This window comes from Callospermophilus lateralis, chromosome 14 (assembly GCF_048772815.1).
Source record: "Callospermophilus lateralis isolate mCalLat2 chromosome 14, mCalLat2.hap1, whole genome shotgun sequence".
Lineage (NCBI taxonomy): Eukaryota > Metazoa > Chordata > Mammalia > Rodentia > Sciuridae > Callospermophilus > Callospermophilus lateralis.
The window spans coordinates 18,104,674-18,128,030 of record NC_135318.1 but is presented as its reverse complement, the minus strand read 5'-3'; the positions used below and the strand labels follow the sequence as shown (position 1 = coordinate 18,128,030).

Genomic DNA, 23,357 nt, shown 5'->3' with positions numbered 1-23,357 from the left:
ATAGTGTTTCCTCTGGGAAATGGGGCGGGGAGTACACAGCTGGTTTAGTGTCTACAATGTTTTACTACTTAAAAAAAAAAATCTGAAGCAAATAGGACAAAATGTCAAGATCCAACTAAATTGGAGGAAAGTACATGGAATGATTTTTCTACTATTCTTTATGCTTTTCTGTATGTTTGAAATACTTCCTATTAATCCAGGATAGTTACAAACTAGGTGGAGTCTAGGTGAGGCACTGGATTCACCTCAGCACCACATTAAAAACAAATAAATATGGGGCTGGGGATGTGGCTCAAGCAGTAGTGCACTTGGCTGGCATGCGCGTGACGCTGGGTTCAATCCTCAGCATCACATAAAAATAAAATAAAGATGTTGTGTCCACCAAAAACTAAAAAATAAATATTTAAAAAAATTACCTCTCTCTTTTAAAAAAATAAATAAATAAATAAATAAAGGTATTGTATCTATCTACAAACTTAAAAAATTTTAAACAAGAAAACAGATTTTTTAAAAATTAGGTTTTAAGGTCACACAGCCAATAAAACACAGTCCAAAAAACCTGTAGGTACAAAGTAACTTTCAGAACAACACCTGATTCAAAGAAATGGGAGATGCAAATGCTTATTAAAAATGGGTTTTACAGGGGGTGGGGGTGGGGCTCAGAGAGAGAGCGCTCGCCTAGCAAGTAAAAGGGATCGATCCTCAGCACCACATAAAAATAAATAAATAAAATAAAGATATGGTGTCCAACTACAACCAAAAAAATATTTAAAAGGGGGGGGCTTTACCTATTACATACTCGACATAAGCTCCATATAAATGACTCAAAAAAAAACAAACAGATTTTGTTATATAAAAAGGAAAAAAACTATCAGCTGACCATACTTTGTACTACTCTGCAGATAAGTACCAACTTTAATTTTGGACTCAGATTTAAGAGAACATTGATAAAATGGATAATCATTACAAGGACCAATTCCACTGAATAAAAGAATAAACTTTCTAACCATTTGAGGTTTTTTGTTTGCTTGTTTCTTTTTGTTTTGCTACCAGGGATTGAACCCAGGGGAACTTAACCACTGAGCCACATCCCCAGCCCTTTTTTATTTGTATCTTGGGACAGGGTCTTGCTAAGTTGCTAAGAGCCTTGCTAAATTGCTGAGGCTGGCTTTGAACTCACAATCCTCCTGCCTCAGCCTTTCGAGCCACAGGGATTACAGGAGTGCACCACTATTCCTGGCTAACCATTTGAGTTTTTAAAAACTCAAAACAAACTGAATTGCTTCAGGAATACAAGCATTTTCTTCTACTATACTGGTGAAATGTGGGAACACTATACTATAACGCTCTCATTTAATTATAAAATATTGTGGGATATGATGCACTCACCAACTTCTTTTAATTTAAATTGTGATAGGAAAAATCACATTAAAACTGTGACACACTTGAGCTCCTAACTTGTTCCCTCTGAAACAATATATTTGTAAAATGATATTTGAATAGGTAAGATCTCTCTTAATGTACCTACTTACTGCATTATAGTATAACTTTAGTGAATAAACCATCTCTGAAAGTGTCCAAGAAGTAGAAAGCCCTCTGTCACAGATGCAGAGGATTCTACTCTTACAAAAGGTTGGACTGCATGAACAATAAACTTCCTCCTAATTCGCACATTCTATCATAAGTTCAAAGGTTAATATGGTCATGGTAAAGAACTCCACTTAAGATCAACAAAATACTCATTAGCAGAGAGTCAGAAGTGAAACTAATGAAGTGGCAGAATCATAAAGTAATTAAAAATATCACCAAGTAAAGTGAATCACCAAGTGCTACTGAACTATATATTTGAAAGACAATGAGCTTTATCTTTACTACAAATAGAATTCAGACCTATCTCATACCCTATAGAAAATAATATAGAAAGATTAACTCAAAATGGATCAAAGATGTATAGAGTACTCTAAGACTATATCAATCTGGGCAACTTAGAAGACCCTGTCTCATGAAAAAAAATAGTAAGATAATTCATCCATTGAAGATGCTAAAAAAATCAGAATCTTCATGCAGCAGTGATGGGAATGTAAAACTGTACAGCCATTTTTGAAGTTTTGCAGTTCCTCAAAATGTTAAACATAGCACAACTATATGACCCTACAATTCCACTCCTATATATACACCCAAGAGAAGTGAAAACATATATTTATATGTGAAAACCTATACATGAAAGTTCACAGCAGCATTGTTAATAATAGCTGAAATGGAATAAAACAGAATATTATTCAGCCATTAAAAGAAACATGCTATAACATGGATGAAACTTGAAAACAGGCTAAGTGAAAGTAACTAGACCCCAAAGGTCACATATTGTATGCTACCATTTATATGACATATCCAAAATAGGTAAATTCATAGAAACAGTATGTATTTGTGGTTTCCAGGGACTAAGGAAGGAGGAAATAGGAAGTGACTGCTACTAATGGGCTCAGGATTTCTTTTGGAAGTGATGAAACAGTCTGGTATTACTAGATAGTGATGATGGTTGCACAGCTCTGTGAATACACTAAATGTCACCAAATTATAGACCTTAAAAGAGTTATTTATGATGTAAGAATTATATCTCAATAAAAATAAATCGGAAACCTGTCTTGGGAATATCAGAATGCAATATTAGACATTTCACCAAAGAAAACAGAATATAGCAATACGATTCTCAGAGTAACAAAGAAATGTAAGAAGCAAAGTACCAAGAGAATGTGTCCAGGTCAAACATTACCAAAGTTTTTCAAAAACAAAGCAGAGTGCTGGGGATATAGCTTAGTTGGTAGAGTGTTCAAGGCCCTAGGTCAATCCCCGGCACGACAAAAACAAATCAAAAAAAAAAAAAGCAGAAGCCAGGCACAGTGGTACATACCTGTAACCCAGTGACTCAGGAGGCTGAGTCAGCAGGACCCCAAGTTTGAAGCCAGCCTGGGCAACTTAGTGAGACCTAGTCTAAAAATTAAAAATAAAAGATTTAAAAAAAAAAAAAAAAAAAGAGGACAGGGCTGGGTTTGTGGCTCAGTGGTAGAGTACTTGTCTAGCAATGTGTGAGGCACTGGATTCAATCCTCAGCACCACATAAAATAAATAAATAATTAAATAAATAAATAAGGTATATTGTGTCCATCTACAACTAAAAAATATATATATTTTTAAAAAAAAGAGGACAGGCTGGGTATGCAGCTCAGTAGTAAAGCATTCATGGGTTCAATCTTCAATACCCGCCCCCACAAAAGCACACATTCCTACACTTTACATTCTGCCCCAAGAAGACATCCCTCTGCCACTACCTACTTATCATGATTGATAACACATTGTTATTTATTTTTGCCTTCTTCTATTATACACGTAAATACCAGTGATCAGACTTTAATAGTTTTACTGGTGATAATATATTTCAGACATACAAAAAGGTATTGAAAATAACTTTCACATATGATATGCCTACTACCCAGCTTAAGAGGTAAAATATTACAGATTCAGTTAACTTCCTCTACTCTTAATACTTATCCTTTTAGGAAAAAAAAACTGACTATAGTCCTGCTTTCTCAGTTCAGTGTTATCTGCACTAAGCCTACACAATTGGTACATGGAATAAAAAAATGATATCACTGTTCAGCCAGGGCCTCTTAAGTGACCTCTGACATATGATATTTACCATCTATAAAAATCTCTGTCACTCTCAATTTTAACAAGAGAAGGAAACTTTCCCACATTTCAACAGTAACAGTAATGGAAAAAGAGGTTAAAAATGACCAGCGGGTTCCTTACATCTACATTTTTCACTGTCTCTTAGTCAGAGGCACAAGCCTCCACCATCCACCTTTTCTGTGCCCTTGTCAGCCCAGCACACTTCTTACTTTAATGCCTACCCTATTTTTCAAGGCATTTTTAAAAATAACATCTCATTAGCCCCACAAGTAGTTATTGCAGCTATATTTACATCTATTTATATGGATATGAAAAAAACAAAGTGATTAAGAGCACAAAATTGGTGTCAAACAGGGCTCTAATCATTGTTAACACTACTTCTTAACAAAGTGGCCTTGAATATTCTACCTAACCTTTCTGAACTGCAAAATAAAGATGATCATGTCTGGCTTAGGAGACACTTATGAGGATTAGATTACACAATGTATATAAAGCATTCTGCACAGAAACTGGTGTAAAATAAGCACCAAGCTAATAGTTGCTGCTGTTGTCCCTTGTTTTTGTTATTAATTATGAAAGATCAAACAGCTCCTATGCAGAAGCCAGACTGAAACCTAGGTATTCTTTGACTCCACACAATATTGCTTCTTTCTCAATCAGTCCCCAGAAGTCTTATCTAAACAGAGTACCCTCTGCCATTTCCAGACAATGCTTCCCCTTTTTCATCTAAACACTACAGGATCATTTTAGAATTTTAAGAATCAAAAGCCAGTAGTAATACCAACAACTGCTAACATCACAAAAGGACAACTAGACATTACGTATGTCTCAAAATTCCATGTACAAAGTTGTCTTGTGCTTCCCTCCCCCCAAATTAAACCTTAATCAAGCTTCTACATTAAACTATCAAGTTACAGGACACACAGAGGACACAGTAACATGTTAAACTAAACTGAAATCTAAACTGTACAAGAACAAACCACTGAGCTTCATCAAAAGACAAATTACAAGGAGAAAAGAAGAAGAAATCTACAAATAAAAAAAGATTTTAAAGACATGTCAACCAAAACTGATTGAAAAAAAAATTTTTAAATTTCTCCCACAAAAAAAGCCAGTAGCACCAATCCCATGTACATCTTCTTGGGGGAATAAAAATACTAGTGACATAATCAGAATATTTAAGAATATTTTAGACTTTGGGACATTTCTTTTTTTCCATTGTAAATCAATAAATTAGCATTCTGGTTTTCAAAATAAATGCAATAATAACACAAGAGACTTTTATTCTGCCTATGCTAGAACCTAACATAAAAGTCTTATTCTGAAGAGTATTTTTAAAGACTACAGATTTACAAGTTTTTTAAAAGACCACACACACACAGAGACACATATACCAAAAAAAAAAAAAAAATGTCTACAAGAAATGGCTGAAACAAAGGTCAAAGTTAAAAAAAGAAAAAGAAAAGAAAAGCCAGGTAGGAATAATAATGTAATTGAAACCTCAAAGAAAATCTAAACTATCAATAGGATTAGCTGTAACAGGAACCTTCCCAGAAGTAATCCATCTATGATATGATTTGAGATATCTTAATGAATAAGATATCCTTGTCTTCAAGAATTAGCTAGCTTAAGATACATTAAATGAAAACTAATCTGAAATTTCAATATGGGCACATGCTATAATGAAGATTTCTTATTTACTTCTGCATTATTCTACAAAGGATTGAGATGGTTCACAGGGCATATTACAATTTAAATGGAAGAAGAAAAAAGCTGGGAAAGTTGAAAATGAGGGAGGAAAATAAGATAAAGTCAGAAATAAGTTCACCACACAAACCCCAAGTCACAAGGTCCTATATAGGTGCAAGGGAAAGCCCATTCGTTTGACTGAGCTCTCTTCCAAAGAGAAATACCATCAGTTGCAAGGGTCATGACAACTCTGTAATACAAGTAAACCAGGTGATCAAAGGAAAAACAGTTTTCCTGGTACTAAGGTGAGGGGGGGTAGGGGGGACAATTACTACATGGGCTCTAATAATAACGATACTAATTTTAAAATAAATAAATAAATAATAGGTCATCATCATTGCATGTGTCTTGGCCAGGCATGTTCTAAGCATTTTACCTGTGAAAACTCAAAATTCCCACAACCTTGTGGAGGTAGGTAAAATTATTATCCTCATTTTATAAATGAAGATACTGAGTCATTGAGAGGTCAAATAATACACAACTCAGAAGTACCCAAATCAGGAGTCAAATTCAGGAAATCTAGCTCCAGACCCCATAATCCTAACCATTACAAAATCCCTCATCCACAAGGACATCTTCCTTTGGACATAAGCATTTGCAAGTAACTAAAAGCAGTATTTGTTCACCAAATATTAGCTTACTTTGTGTTCAGTCTTGGTCCTCCAGATTAGTTGCTAAAAGTATCAGTGGTGATAGTAGTAACATCAACCAGGGCACTGAGGTAAAGGAGATAATACCCTCATAAGAATTCTACAAAGGAGTAATAGCAAATTCATAATACTGTTTGTTTTAATGGCCTTCGATAAATGTTGATTGCATTATATATACCAAAGAACAATTCTAAAAAAGCAATTCTACCCCACTCTAAAAATCACAGCAATCAACATAGCTTTCTGGTGTTCTGGCTTGATCCAAGTAAAAACTGATTGTTTTTAGAGTATCATTCTGAAATAAATAAGCAACAATATTGGATGTGTTTTAAACAATACTTAAAAAATGCTGTTTCTTACTACTAAGTTTTTGATAAAAACTAGACAGCAGAGTAAAGGGATACATAAATGCTAAAGAGAAGTTATTCCATCTGCCAATTACTAGCATTATCCATATATTCTTTTCAAGTCAGTCAAGTGCAGGATCAGGTCAAAATTCTCTTGTGAAAATTAAAAAACTTAACCAATAAAAAGGTCTAAATAGGCAGCCAACCCACCTCTCCATAGAGGTAAGCCAAGAAAGTAAAGGTCCAAAATTTTTCTCTGAAAATAGTTCTGAGTAGATAACCAAATAACAAGCAGTCAGCTGAGACCCAACATTCTATACCATACATTCTGGTCACAAAATTTTGATCCAGAAAAATTTTCAAAGCAAGAGTTTCCCAAAATTAAGCTCAGCCATAAAATTATCTCAATTAAGCACCCAAAGAGAATCCAACTGAGCCATGACCACCCAGCTCACTAATGACTAGGGCAGCTCTATAGAGCTATTAATATAAGACAATTAAATATCTAGGGCTACCCATAAAAAGAATATGTAGGAGATAGGTTTTGAAGTAGAGATTTCATATCATTCTGAAATTAAAAAGCAACAGTCAGCTATCTACCAAAATCATTTCTAATTACCATAAAACAACCACATCATAATCATATAATAGACAGGAAGCAATTAGAAGGGAAAAAAAAAAAAAAGCATCCCCAATAGGAAAGTCAACAAATGTGAACAGGAGAAACTTAGCAGGGAGAGTTCAAAATTCAGCAAATATTTGATATTTGAGAACTCCACTGATAGGGAACTGCAAATTACAAAGTTGTATCATTTCCACCTTTCAGGTTCAACAAGAAATGACTGATAATAGGGGGAAAGCAGCTACTGTTATATACTGTTGGTGAAAATGTAAATTGATATAGCCTTTGGGGTGACAATTTGAAGGGACATCAATTTTTATATGTGTATATTCAATAATTCCATAGGTATATTCTGATATATGTGCAACAAATACAAAATAAGATGTTTATGAAACATATTTTGCAACAAAACTAGATATCTAAATGTCCATCAAAAAAGAGATGATTAAGTAAATTACAGAATACACATCCAATGTAATGCTAAGCAGCCATTAAAAAAACATAAAATGGCCCTATTATATTTTGACATTGACATTTTGACTTACGTTTAAAAAGTCAATAACAATTAAAGTAAGACACTCTTCATGCGTGCATGCATGTATGTGTATATGTGAGAAAGACAGAGATGTGCCAACAGGGATCTGGATTAATCAAGACTCTTTCAGTTCCAAAACCAATTCAAACTAGCACAAGTTAGGCAACTGATTCATTCTTGTAACTGGGAAGTATAGGCAGATCTAATTTCAGGTACAACTGAACCCAGAAGAGCCAATGGCTCCCCACGTTCATGCATAGAAGAGAATGAAAGAGAGTGTGTGAGAGAGAAAGTGAGTCTGTCTCAGTCTGTGTGTTGGCCTTATTCTTTCCCACAGCAGATAGGCTACCTTCTTCACTCAGCTTAGCAATTCCACTAGGATGAGCCTGTCCCTCATCCAAATGTTTTTCTATCTCTGGGAAGGGCTCTGAACCTGCTTTGGTCACATAGTCATCCTGTAACAATCACAATGTCTACGGAAATGGGGCATTATGACAGACCAAGCCTGAGTGCATGCCTGTCCCTTGGTCAAGGGGAAGGACACTGTAAACTAAAACTTTTTTAAATGGGTAAAAAGGATTACTAAACAGCATAAACTAGCAAGTACTGTATTGTTAACAATTATTGACTTTTACCTTCTAACTATATATACTTGTGTTTCTTTGAATTTGTTATTAGAATATATATATATATATATATATATATATATATGTGTGTGTGTGTGTGTGTGTGTGTGTGTGTATACACACACACACGGTTTACTTTTGAATTTGAAAAAAGGAAAAATATTAAAATACATTAAAAAAGAAATTTCAAGGGGGATAGTAGGGGATAGGAATGGTAGCAGAATACAACAGTCACTAATATGCCATTATGTAAAAATGTGAGTGTGTAACTGATGTGATTCTGCAATTTGTATTTGGAGTAAAAATGGGAGTTCATAACCCAATTGAGTCAAATGTATGAAAGATTATATATCATGAGCTCTGTAATGTTTTGAACAATCAAAAAAAAAAAAAAGAAATTTCAAGGTCTAAAAAGTTCAGGGTTGATGACTTTACAAATTAAACTGGGTTAGGGGGAGTCTCATAGATAATTAAGGACCTAGACTTCCTAGTTCTACATACTTGGCCAACATTTTAACAACTATCTAATAGTCCTTAACAAACAAAGCATCAGAAAAGCAAACAAAAAAAAATGGGGCTAGGGATGTGGCTCAAGCAGTAGCGCGCTCGCCTGGCATGCATGCAGCCCGGGTTCGATCCTCAGCACCACATACAAACAAAGATGTTGTGTCCGCCAAAAACTAAAAAAATAAATAAATATTAAAAATTCTCTCTGTCTCTCTCTCTCACCTCTCTCTTTAAAAAAAAAAAAAAATGGAGAATACAGCCAGGTAAAGTGGTGCACCCCTGTAATCCCTACAATCTAGGAGGCTGAAGCAGGAGGATTCCAAGTTCAAGGCCAGGCTGGACAATTAAGTGAGACTCCATTTCAAATAAAAAATAAAAAGGCTGGGGATGTAGATCAATGGAATGAACACATCTGGTTTCAATCCCCAGTACCAGAAAATAAATTAATAAGTTTTAATGGAGAGCACAGATTTTAATTAGCAGCATTGAAAGTAGTGGGGGAAAGACCTCCAGAGGCACTATGGATAATTTTTCTGAAATTCTCTAACAGCAAAAACTCGACTTTAGTATCTAAGAGCACTTACTCTCTCTCTTTTCTCACCCTATAATTTCACCAAACAGTACTCATAGGAAAGTTCTGGATCTGTTACACTGAAGCCAAGTATCTACTATCTGTTTCAAATATCAATTCTAAAGACAGTAGCAAACTAAAACAAATATTAACACCTATCCCTAAAGTAGAGGGGTTGATGTTTAAAGTAAAATTTCTCCTTTAATTGTCTCAATCAGCACTGATAGTTCTTTTCACAAATAAATTTAATAATAAAGATTCCATGTAGATGAACAGAAAGAAGCAATTCCTCTGTTCTTCAATGAGTTCAGGGCCTACCAATTTTGGTATTCATCTCTCTAAAGAAAATCAATTCTGCTACAGTGAGGTAAAAGCTTTACTGCTCACTGAAATTCATGTTCATACATTTCCTAGCCCTTTAAGTACTGCCCTATGACTATTTCTGGCCAATGGGCTATAAGAACAAATTATGTGGGTCACTTTAGGGCCAAAGCCACAGTAACCAAGGAAGTTATTTCCTGTTGTAGAACGTACACTAAGCCTACTTTATTAACTACAGAATTCTTTTTTCATGTATTATGGGGCTATGTCATAAGCATCATTCCATATCGCACATATCTAATCCAAATCCACTTATTTTAGGAAGCCACCCAGACCATGCTACTTCATCAGTAATTTATGAGCATATAATGTGGGTAGAGCACTAGGAAAGCAATGCAGAACTAACTAGTATAAAATGATCTCTATCCTCTATAGTTTACAATCTGGAGCAAAGGGAAACATAACAACAGAAACAAGATTTCATGACAATAAATTTCAAATAAGTGCTAAAAATAGTGCTACAGGAGTTTCCATATATCTCAGCAACTAAGTCATACACTCCCATGTGACATCTTTTGTACTGTTTTATATTTTTAAATTCGTGAATGATTTAAAGTAAATGAGCTTCCCTACAGAGATTATAATCTTCTTGAAGGGCAAGAACCATAGATATAACTTCATGATGACCCATATTACCAATTATATTTAATAAAAATATATCTTCTAGTGTGAAGAATGTGCTGATAAATTAAAAACAGAAATGTAGTAATGCTTACAATATTAGAAACTTGTGTCTCCAGCACGAATAAGGAGAGAAAGGAAGGAACACAAGCTCTGTTTACCATGACAGGTAAAGTTCTACACCACAGAACAATGACTCAATAGACTATTCCAGACACTTACACACTGCCCTAAAAAAAAACTTTTTATGTTGTAGAACATTTTCCAGGCAATACCTGACTTCCTATTCAATTCCCCAAATATCCTGCAACCAGTAAAGAGAATCCCTAGATTATCAGTGAGTATCTCACTCACACACACACACACACATAATTTCTCTAAGTATATTCATAGATATCATTATGATTTAATCAACATGATTAGCCAAATATTTTAATATCTATACATGTGAGACACTGCAGAAGACAAAATGTAAATCAAGATCTCTTTTTGCCACGCTTATACCCTAAGATGGGTATGGAACACATGAAAACAAAATGCTGCACACAGTACAAGGCTATATTATATAATATCAAATGAATAATAAGGGAAATAGTGAATTCACAGAAGGAACAGATTAAATCTTATAGTCTGAACACTTAAGAAGCAAGGCAAAATCTGATTTGAGCCTTAAAAAAATAGGCAGAATATCAAATATTCTAGGGAAAGAAGTATGTAACAGGGCATATAAACCCGAGTAATATTTAGGGGACAATAAACTAACAATTTTATTTCAAACATAGTCTCTGGACATTAATGGAAAATGAGGCCAGAAAAGCAAACTGTACCAGATATTGGGAAACTTTGAATGGCAGGCTAAGGAACAACTTTATCTTGACAGAAATGAGGAAATATTGAAGGTTTTTAGCAAAGTAACACAACAAAAGTAAAATTAGGAAGATCTTTCTAAAATAAAATTTAACACAGACTGAAAAGGAAACTCATTGGGGACTGTGGGACCACTTCAGATACTATCTCAGGCCTGAAGGTAATAACAACAAGCCTGAAATAGAAAGATGACAGTGAAGAGAAAAAGAAACCAATCTAAGGATCTGTAAAACTTGGAAAAGTGTTTTAATATATGTCTGAGTCAGATCCCAAGGACTCTAGAAAGCAGAGATTCAGATGTAAAAGAGGTGTTAAAAGCAGGACAGGGGCTGGGGTTGTGGCTCAGCGGTAGAGCACTTGCTTAGCATGTGCAAGCCCTGGATTTGATCCTCAGCACCATATAAAAATAAAGAAAGAAAGGTATTGTGTCCAACTACAAAAAAAAAAAAAAAAAAAAAAAAAAAAATATATATATATATATATATATATATATATATATATATATATATTTAAAAATTTTAAAAAGCAGGGCAACTGTGAATCCCATCCCACACAGCAGTACTTAAATTGATGCTGGGCTCTTCTACACACACAGACATTACACTCATAAAATAGGTCCATCCACTCCTTTTTATTGGGGGTAGGGAGCTTGGGGGGGGGTGGAAATGATATATAAAAGCAACCAAGTATAAAGGGCCAGGTAGTTGTGCAACAAACAGAGCTCAAACACCTGTAGAGGCCAAATGCACTACAATCAGATCTATTGCAAAATGGAAAAATAGACTATAAATCCAGTCATACTGCAGGCTTCAGTTATGACATCAGATACATCCATTAAACTTGGCAAGAGGGTAAGACTGAATGAATAGAGTTACTGAGGTCCCAAACCTCAACAACAGGGATTCTTAACCTTTGGGGAAGGGTCATGGACCCTTTTTAGAATTTGGTGAAATCTACAGACTTTCTCACTAGAGAAATGCAGAGATTCACAAAATTTTACAAATAATTTCAAAGTGTTTATAGACCTCCCCTAAAGTCAGTCTAGAGATCTTAGTCCATGAACTGCAGGTCAAGACTTCTTTCTATAGAATAGTGATAACTATTTTTACCGTATATCCCACAACTCAAAAGGTTTTAAAATAGGAAGTCATATGTATTTATTTATAATTATATACATTGCATACCAAACTAATAAATTATGTACCCTGTAAAGCACAAAAATGAAAAAAATGGTATATGACAAAATAAACCAATTTTTAACACTTATTTTACTTATTGATGATATAAAGGCTTTATGTCCTTTCTAACACTGTTATTAATTCCATTACTTTTGGTGACAGTACTGTGATTGAACATGGTTTATTATTTTGATACTTTGTAATGCCACAACTTGAGGACCTGGTTCTAAATTTAGTTCATTTTAATAATATCTATTTTACTTGGTTTTAATGGTTAGCATAGCTGAAAAACATACTTTACAAAGATGAATAAAACCAAAAGAACTCCATTACTGGCTGAACTAAATTAAAAATGATATTCAATTGCAATCCCATTCACCATTTATGCAAAAAAATTGGCTAAAATGCAGCTACTTCATTTCCATATTTCCTGATGGCAATCAGTCACTCTACAAACTAATTAGATGGCATTGCCTTTTTATATTTTTCAGCAGATGGGCTCAAGACAATTAAACACCTCTTTTAACAAGGTTTTGATACAAGTTAAAAAAAAAAAAACTTTGTTACCAAATTCAAGTGTACAAATCTAAAAGTTCCTAGAGTTAACATGTATCCTTGTCAGCAACTAATCCAATGATGAAAATACTTACAAATACCACTCTCATATATCTTCTCCCCACAACACTAAACTTTGTTTTGTTGTAAAAGGTACTTTTTGATCCACTGTTAGGAATGTATCATTATCTTAAAGGGGCAGATTAAAGGTATTTATTTGCTAGATAGCGTACAACTTACACCCATGTGTCACAGCAAATGTTAGCAAATTTAGGACATCTGTCTTTTTGTGGAAGAAGAATGAGTAAGTCATCTTTAAGTTAAAAAATTCTTAAGTTCTTTTCCTCATGATGACCAGTTAACCTCTATGAAATATTATACCAAAAAAGCTGCATAGTGACTCCCTACTGCAATATACAAATTAGTGTTAAGAATCAACCATTTAAAATAATAAATTTTAAAATCCAATTACCCAAACCCAGTAAACTGGAAAACATCATCAGAGACTGAAAGTGAAGAAACTTCCTCACAGACCTCTCATATTTCTACCACTTCCCAGATAATTTAATGTAAACCCTACATTAGACACCACTGCTCTAACAGTGCCTGGTCAGGCTCTCTGTCTTTGCCTTCCAACCAATTTCCCTTGTATGCTATCAAAGTTTAAAGGGCTTATCTTTAAAGGTATTCCAATTATATTTTAACTGTCTCTGAATTACCACCAGTTTGGCAAAAGAAAAACTGCAGCACATTCTGTGATAACAGTTGTTTTCCCTGGTGTTCCCTCAGTGTATTGTTGGCTATGGGCATCAGTCAAATAATAGACAGGGCTGGAACAAGGTCCAAGACTCTTCATGACATATCCTGCCTTAAATCCTTTTTTGGAACATGACAGGGCATAAATACATCAGAAAATAAATCATGAACTATATTGAGAGCAAGGGGCTTCCAACTTGTATGACCAATCTCACTTATACAGTCAGATACACTTATATTTATACAAAGGAGATGACATTTTTACACTGAAATAACAAGCCCACTGCCTCATCTTAAGAATGTCAAATGATAATGTACTGTTTAAAAGAATAGCTACTGCTTTAAATTAAAAGAAAAAAAATATAAGGCAGTGAAAAAGATTTTATACTAACTTCTATTAAAAAAAACACATAATCTGTTTTTATATATACATAAAAATGAGTGAATAAGTTCCCAGTGTGATAAGCCTTACACATGGAATCATTTCAAAAAGTATGAAAATATAAAATTTGGGGGATAAAACCTGCCAAGAAAAAAGATCCACATAAATTTGGAAAACTGACATTTCTCATTTTCATCCAGATCTACATACTTACTACATACTGCTCCCACCACCTCCCCACATAAAAATCCTTCAATGTCTTGTGACTGCACCCAGAACATCTGCTTCCCTCTCTTACTTTAACTAATTCCACATTCCTCCTTGCATTTTCTCCTTCATTTCTTCCTAAATGACCCCAGGTCTTCCTATCCTTTCTTCTTTGCTATTTAATCTTCCTGAAAATAAATTCCTCACACCACCCTTACAGAAAGGTTTCTGTCCTTCAATGCTCTTGTCCACTACTCAAGTGAAAACATTCGTTCTCTCTCCCTTAATCCTCTAAGTAGACTACTATTGTAGTATGTCTCTCATAGCACTCATCACACTTAATTATTACTATAGGTATTTGTGTTTGTCTTATCACCTCTCTCAGGTCATAATCTCCTTAAGAATAGGATCTGTATCTTACTCTTTTACTTCCCTATCTTTAATAGCACAACACCTTGAACAAAGTATGTACTCATATAACCACAACTTCAATGAATGATTGAGTGGTTACTTAGAAATTCAACTACAGACTTCCTGTATAACCTAGAATAGAGAGGGAGGTATGACTTAAGACTTTGTGGAACAAATAACTTTTCCCTGGTTTTCTACAAACAGACTCACCAAAATAAAGTATTACATATTTAGATGCTTTCAAAAATCAAGGACATTTCATCCTTCAGCTATCTGGTAAAATATAGTGTGGCATGCACACGCGCGCGCGCGCACACACACACACACACACACACACACACCAGAACACCTTCTACTATTAAACAGTCAAATCTACACTAGATAATAAAAGTATCTACGCTTAATAATAAAAGTATGTAAAGATTTTAACCATATAGGCAAAACCAAATTCAAGATATATTAGTGCTATCAAAATATGATCATCTGGGGTCTGGGGCTGGGGTTGTGTGTGGCTCAGTGGTAGAGCGCTTGCCTAGCACATGTAAGGCACTAGGTTTGATCCTCAGCACCACATAAAAATAAATAAAGGTATTGTGCCTATCTATAACTAACATATTTGTTTAAAAAACATATGATCGATCATTCAACATACAAATGGAAGCACAGAGAATGATCAATTTGTTCCAAAAGAAAGGACACACTTAGCCTTAGGTTTTAAATAGTAACAAAACTTGAGAGGCTGAATTTTATGGCTAAGAATCCAAAACCAACCATTAAAAGATAAGCTTACCTGGACAGAAGCACTAAACAATCAACATTACTAAAGTACAAAGGTGAGGCCAGAAACAGTGCAAGAATCTTAAAGTGACATTTTCATTAAGTAACTAGTATATATGGCTCCCAGTTCATCAGAATAGAACAAGATGGCAAAAGTCTCCATAAAATATATATGGAACAGAAAGAAAGTCCAGAAACAAAAAGAGTGTCATAATGTGGCCAAATAGGACAAACACATTTGGAGAGAAGCCAACTCAAAGGTATGAATGTGATTTCTCCTCAGAAGACCTAGACTCAATGTCATTCCTAACAGCTGTGCAGTCTTACACAAGCCACTTAACTTCCCTGAGCCTTGTTTCCCCATTTATAAAATACAGTATGTATAGCTAGCATAGTAACTGGCTCAGAGACCAGACTCAATAAATATTTGCTGACTCTGAATAAGAGCCATATAAGAAAAGCAGATATTTCTCTCTAGACATTTTTGTAGTTTTTGAGAGAATGGTCTTAATTAATTCCCAATTCATACTTTTACAATATTTAAGAATCAATCTTTGCTCAAAAAATTAAAAATACAGTTGCCTTTCAGTATCTGTGAGGAATTGGTTCCAGAAACCCCTGTGTATAGCAAAATCTGTGAATACTCAACTCCATTATATAAAATGGCACAGTAATTGCTCATAACCTATGCGCATCCTCCTGTATACTTTGAATCATTTCTATAATACTTACAATACCTAATACAATGGAAATGCTATATAAATGGCTTTTACACTATAGTTTAGGGAATAATAACATGGAAAAAAGTCAGTACATGTTCAATACTGATACAATTTTTTTTACATGTTTTTAAGAAGTAGTTGTTTGAACCTGATCAGCACATTAAGCTGACTGTGCTCCTTTCCTTCTAGCTCAAAGATTACACAAATGTTTAGTAGAATTTAAAAATTTAAATCTCTGTAATCAAATACAATTTGCATGGATTTAGTCTCCTCATCTGTAATATTATGGGTTGTTATCCTAAATGACCCCTAAGGCTCCTTTATTCTAAATATTATGGTTCATGCAATCTAAAGAATTTTCTAGTCTAATTAGGAAAGCCAACATGAAGAAAAAAAAAAGGAGAGGAAGGAGGGAAGAAAAAAGAAGGGAGAGAGGAAGAAAAAGAGAAAAAAAAGAGGTTGTGTCTCATGCCTATAATTCCAGTGACTCTGGAGATTAAAGTAGGAGGAAAGCAAGTCTGAGATCAACCTGGACAACTCAGTGAGACCTTTCTCCAAATAAAAAAAAATAAAATAAAAAGGGCTAATTAGTGATAGAGCACCCCAAGTATCAGGAAAAAATGTGAAAGTTAAAAGGAAGGGGACAGAGGGAGATAGGCAAATTTATTTTGTAAAACAAACTGGAGTAATTGATGCTAAGTGAGTGATAAAAATCAAACTTTCTGGAGAATATACCTGCTTTGACTCTGTTTTTGAAGGTCAAAAAACATAAAGGAAAAGAAAATACAATTTAAGAAAATGAAACACGCAAAAGCAAAAGAAGCAAGATATCTATGGGTGGTTATGATACTTCCTTCACTTGGAACAGTTTACAAAGCATATGCCATCTACAGCAAATTTTCTGGAATGGGAAATAAAAGAATTTACAGCAAATTTTCGGGAATGGGAAATAAATGATTTACAACTGTACAAATTTGCAGAGTTCTTCACTAATAACAATAACATCAAATAACATTTTAGAAGGGGTTTTTTCAGCATTTCTATTTAGATAAATTAGAGAGGAAAATGTATGCAGGCAAACAGCTATAAACTTACAAATCACATAATTTTAGCACAAAAAGAAATGTGACATCAGATCAATATGTTCATTTAATGATAAAGAAACTCAGGCCCCTAGAGTTAATGTGACTCCTATTACTCCACATTTAAAGTGACAAGAGGATCAGATTATAGAACCAGAAATAAGCGTGAGAAATCTGAAAAATTAGAAAAGAATCAGAGAATTTGTTGATGGATTCATTAGTGAAATGCCCACTTGTTAGCTATTTATTAATGCCTTAGTATGTGCTAGTTATATATGATAAATATCTTATATTTAATATAAGCTAATTTTTAAATCACAGTAATATGAAATACATTTTTCCAATTTTATATATGAAAACCTCAGGGTTAGTATAAATACCCAAGGTTTATCAACTAAGTATATGGAAGAGCCAAGACAACAGCCCCTGTCTGTCTGAAGTCAAAGCTCCATTTCTAAAAGCTGCTTAAAAATTGCCTCAAAATTATAAGCCAAAAGGTAAAAATGAAGTGTCGGTCTGGGAAAATTGGATGATCCAGTGTTATCATAATGCTTATGAGAACTTCTTTTAAACGTTGCTTCTCTTTTCTTATATTTTAATTAGAGTGTGTACCTTTCCCTCAACATATGGTGTCAGAAGTCATACAACGGCCTGGTGATGAGACTTCAGCTCTGTACTTGCACTTATTTTTTTATCAGATTGGCCTTTCTGTTCCCAATGGTCTGGTTCAGGGCTACTCAACAAAACCAAAAGTCCCTACCCTCCACACAAAACATACACAGGGCAGGGAAGAGATTAGAATAAAAAATTATCTAAAATGAGGGTGACTAGACTGGTTAATTTCAAGTGTTCAATAACTCCTGAAGGGACTACCGCTTCTATTTTGGTATAAGCTACTTATCTTTTAAATATGATGACTTTACTAAGCTTTTCTAAAAGCCTATCACTTCAAAGAGTCTCAAAAATACCATGTTGTGGAGGGGTTATCAGGGAGAGAACACTGATACAACAACTCTGTCTTGCAGTTATGGAACTGGATTTGCATGTTAGTGTCAGTGTTTTATAATAATTTCCCTTATTCAGCTATGTATCCATCTGGTAGAAATACAAAATAATCATTTCTACACTGTATACTAATCCAAGTACTATACACTTACAAATCATTTTCCAGAACTAGGCTATAAAAAATAATCTGTACATCCTTAAATTAAGCAATCAATAGCGGTACCCAGTTGCCACTAGGCCACTGTATGACTTCTGACACCATATGTTGAGGGAAAGGTACACAGTCTAACTAAAATATAAGAAAAAACAAGAAACATTTTCAATGTCTAGATATCACTTCCATGAGGTAAGGAAAAGATCTGAGACCATGAAGTCTGTTCTCCGTAGCCAACGACCAAAGCATAAGCTACTGATTAACGTGAGAGAGAAACAATCAAGAAGTTCTTTCCCTAGTCTAATCTGTCCAAACACACAGGAACTTTATATAAGGTGGGGAGAATATTAGCCCAGACTAACAGATAATAGGGCTCTGCCATCCAACTCCTCAAACAGAAGTCTTTCATCTAATCCCACATACACCTCAGCATCCAGTATTTGCAGGTAATACAGAAAAGTGTACACCATAACATTTTTGGACATCTGCCAGTAAAGTAATGGATGGCCCTTTGAGAATTCCTGTGATTATCATATTTAGAAGGTAAAATCATTGCCAAGACAATAATGAGCATCCTGGGGATCTCCTATGCTCCATGACTTAGAGGAATCTATGCAGTGTTGTCTGCCTGTATTGACCTCCCATATCTGCCCTAAAATGAAAGTTAAATTAGGCCATATGGCTTAAGGCCAAACAACTCCATAAGATATGCAACATTACACTCAAACAATGTGAAGTCCTTGAGAGATGGGGCCAAAAAATACAAACTAAAATAAGAAACAGAGGTAGTATCTAAGAGAAGGAATATAAAATTGATGACAACTGAGCAACAAGAGCTAAAATGTCCTTAAAAACAATTAGAAATCACAGTTTGATAAATAATCCATTAAAAAAAAAAAAAGATTTTCAAGGGATGTCTAAGATACTCTCTCTCCCACTATACCTTTCAGCACTTCCATACCACCCTTATCACTTACTTAACATTTAGTTCTAGCAAACACCACTCACTGAATTAGCAGGGTCAAGAGGACAAGCAGAAAACACTTCATGCTAGGAACATCTTTAAATTATTTAGGCTTGTTTACCACCTTTCTTTATAAATTTGCCAACACTTTCACAATATACACCAGTCAGCACCACAGCAACCCAATCCTCTGCCCACCAAAAGATTAACACATATAAGAAAACAGGAAATTCAGCAAAATATAAAGTTTGACCTGAGGCTCCCTTAACAGTTAAATGTCTGAAGTAGTAGCAGTATCTTTATATCACACCCACTTCATGTTACCCTTACAGCTTCCTGGCATAAGCAAGTTCTTGGGATTATACAAACTGCTGCTTCTGTTTCCAGTCCAGATTTCTAGAAATGAAACCCTGGAATTGAGGGAGAAAGAAAAACAAATGTTGGCAGAAAGAGGGAGGAAAATGCATTGTCTATATAATCCCAGTTTAAGTGGAACAATCACTATTAGTTCCATCAAGCACTGTTTTTCAATAAAACCACTTACCTAAAAATGCAGATCTAAAACACTCCTTTGGCTTAAACCACACGAAACAGCAATTTAATAGACACAACCTTACAAATTTTCTCATATAGAAATAAGGAAGAGATTAACTATAACTTTGTGAAATTCAAATTTGCACCTTATAACCCAAAGTTCAATGGAGATTAAATAAGTAGTGCAGAATGTCTACAAAAAATCAAACCAAATACCTGTTCTTATAAGCAGCAGCCCTCCATTTTCTCTCCAAAATTTCCCTATTCAGGCCCCCTTTTTACCCACTGCTCCCTAAATATAAAGTCTGAATAAGAAATAAGAGAGAAAACAGTAGACACTGGTTCACAGAAGCAATTTTAGACCTTTCCACAAGGTACAGGAGATATAGTAGAAACACTTCCACTTTATCTTGTTTATGACAAACTGCTCAAAGAATGCCTATTTATCAAACCCCACTGCTACCTTTAACCCAAAACTACTTCTAGTTCAAGAGTCAAAAAACCCGAGCAAATACGCAAATACTTTCTTTTCACTTTATTCTCAACATGAAGAAATTCGACCCCTTCCTACATCACAGCTTCTGTGAAACTAACAGAGAGGCCCCTTTGGCCAACTTTTTTTTTAAGACTAACCTCCCACCAATTCCCGAAGCAAAGCAGAGGAAAAACCTCAAACAAATTTAACCCTTAAAATCCACCCCTACAACTGTCCAATACCTAAACTTCAAGGTAGTAATGTCTTTCACGGACGCTTGATTTTCTTCATCCCTTAAGTCTAAGCATCATGCCTCACAAATCATGGCCAAAGAGTTCCTCTTGCCACCCACTGAGGGTGCTGGGACCGCAATTCCCTCGAGGACCCTTCATTCACCAACCTCATACTCGACATTAAAAATTCAGTATCTCAAAAGAAAAAGTGTCACCTTCTCCATAAGGACACCTGCCTCTTCAACACCTCTACAATAAAGGAGGAGAGGCGGTAAGAAAGGATAACAGACTCTCCAGTTTAAAGTTTTCCTCCCCACCAAACTCTGCGGCCACAGCACCGCGGCCTGTCCTTGTCTCACAGGCTGCATTGTCAACCCCTCCGTTCTCCCTCGAACATCCTTAGACTAGTCAGTGTCTGACCCATGGGAGTGACTGCTTTTATTAAAAGAAAATGGAAAAAAAAGAAAGAAAGAAAAACACCACAGCCGGGTAGTAAGGACGAGGGACCCTGGTGTCCAATTTCTCTATGTCTCTTCCAAGGGACCAGGAGAGTTCTGTCACTGACCACTAACCAACCCCACCTCCCAATCGTCTAGTCAACACGTTTGCTTCCCTTCCTAGGTCCTTTCGGGCAGAATCCCAGGAAAGGGACCAAACCCCAATCGCAACAGGAAAATCGGCTTTATCCACCCATTTCTACCTCCCAAGTCCCTAAGTCCCGGGCAGAGAAGGCAAGAGCGCGGGGCTAAGCACAAGTGCCGTCGAAGGCTGCGCCTACGGAGAGGTACGCCGGGGTCGCCCCCATTTCGCGGTGCAGGAGAACGAGACTCGGAGAGGTTGGCGGGCTGGCCAAGGTCACGGCGCTCCTCGGGGCCGAGGGGCGCCCGCGCTGACTTCCGGCTCCCCCTCTCCGCGGCGGCTCGGGGCGCCCGCTCCCCACCCGGCCCGCGCCGCGCAGCCTCGCGCGTCCTCCGCGGATGCTCGCCCTCGGCTAACGAGGGCAACTGGGAGAGAGGCGCAGGCGAGGCGCTCTGCAGCGAGCTCCCTCGCCGGGGAGCAGCCCCCAGCTGGTGCCGGTGACAGCTGCGACCTCGGCCCCTCCAGCCGCGCCAGGCCAGGAGGGGAACTCGGGGAAAGTGGGAGGGGGAGATGAAACCGAGAGAAAGGCGAGCAGGGGCGGAGGGCGCCAGCTGCTCCCCGCCCCCTAGGGCCTCGGCGGCCGCGCGGCTCGTGACAGCTGCACCCACCGTGAGGCTCCGCGCCCGCCGCCGCCACTCACCTGCCGCCGTCGCCGCCGCCTCTGGGCCGCGCTCACGGGCGCCGCGCTCGTCCGCGACCGCAGCGGCGCCGCCGCGGCCTCCGCCGCTCCTCGGCCCGGCGCCCGGCCCCCGGGGCCCAGGCGGCTGCAGCCGCGGCTCTCCGGCCCCCTCCTCCGGAGCACGGGTCCCCTCGCAGGGGGATGCAGAACGACCCCAGAGCAGGCTCTGCCCGAAGGTGCAGCGGCGAACTGGCGACCGAGGCGCTCGAGGCCGCGGTCCAGCCGTCGGAGGACAGGGCTCGGCAAGCAGCGTCAGTCTCCCGCTCGCCTGGCCTGAAGAACAGGCATTTCAGCCGCTCTCCGCGGCCGCCATGTTCTCCTCCTCCTCGGCCGCCGCCGCCGCCGCCGCCACCGCCCCCCGCTCACGGCCCGCCCCCTCTGCGCCCCGCCCCGCCCCGCCCCGCTCAGGCCGCCCCGCCCCGCCCCGCCCGCCGCCAGCCCCCGCCCGCTCGGCTGCCCGGGCCCGGGCGACTCGGTGCCCGCGAGCTCCGACGGCGCGCCCGGGCCAGCGCACCCCCACCTACCCGCCCGGCCCGCGGAGCCAGAAGCCGTCCCGCGCCCTCTGTCGGCTGCAGGTCCGCCCCGGCCCGGGTCCTAACGAAGTGTGGGAAAGGAGGCCCGAACTCTTCCCTGCTGGCCCTCCCCTCGGGGCGGTCCTCTGCCCAATGCCGGGAAGCGGCCTCCAACCCCTGGGTGCCCCAGCCCGGGCCGCCCAGCCTGCACCCTCCTGCTGCTCTTTATCTTCCAGGGGAGCCTGTAGAGCGGCCAAAGGCCGTGTGGACCCGGGAGGAGTGGGCTCGGTGTCTGTCTCTCCACTACGGTGTTGTATTACTTTAAGTGAGACACATCCCGAGGGCCTCGTTTTTTATTCTGTAAAATTGGGAGGTGGTTGTCTAGATGATTTCACAGACTATTAGACAAGGGAAAAGAAAGCTCATCTACTCCCTTCATTTTACAGATGAAAAGATCTGACTGACACGTCTGGCTCTGCAATTGCATGAATTACCCAAAATGTCTGTCATTCATAGATCTTTTCCCTCAAGGGGGGCCCACACCTTTCTTCTTTTCTATCTCCTTTTCTTATTCTATAATGGAAGTGCTACTTCCAAAAATGGAGTTTCCTTGTCACTAGAAACATCAAACAGCAGCAGAACAGTCTCACATGCCGTGGTGGCTTTATCTGGAAAGCAGCCCTTATCCAAAGGCTGGCATTATAATACCCATATTCTCCCTGGCCATGGAAGCGCTTTGTAAAGGGCCCTAAATCCTCTTTCCTTTTTCTGAATTCTTGTACCCATTTAGCCATCCTCACCTACCTCAATCCTGTCCTCCTGCTGCTGTAGCCCAACACTTTCTTCTGTTTCTTTTCCTGCATTTTCTTCCCAAAAGTAGCCTTTGTAAATCCTTAAGCCCCTCATCCTTCTCCAAATGAACATTT

General features: G+C 37.8%; 1 protein-coding gene across 4 annotated transcripts in view; it reads right to left on the bottom strand.

Annotated features, from left to right (window-relative positions):
• Ncoa1 (nuclear receptor coactivator 1) overlaps positions 1-21,956 on the bottom strand; it is a 232,400-nt gene extending 210,444 nt beyond the window's left edge. For all 4 annotated transcript variants that reach the window (XM_076834033.2, XM_076834034.2, XM_076834035.1 and 1 more), the window contains exon 1: positions 21,881-21,956. The gene's annotated coding sequence lies outside the window, so the exon portion shown is untranslated. The remainder of the gene's footprint in view (positions 1-21,880) is intronic.
• Between the last annotated feature and the right edge of the window lie 1,401 nt (positions 21,957-23,357).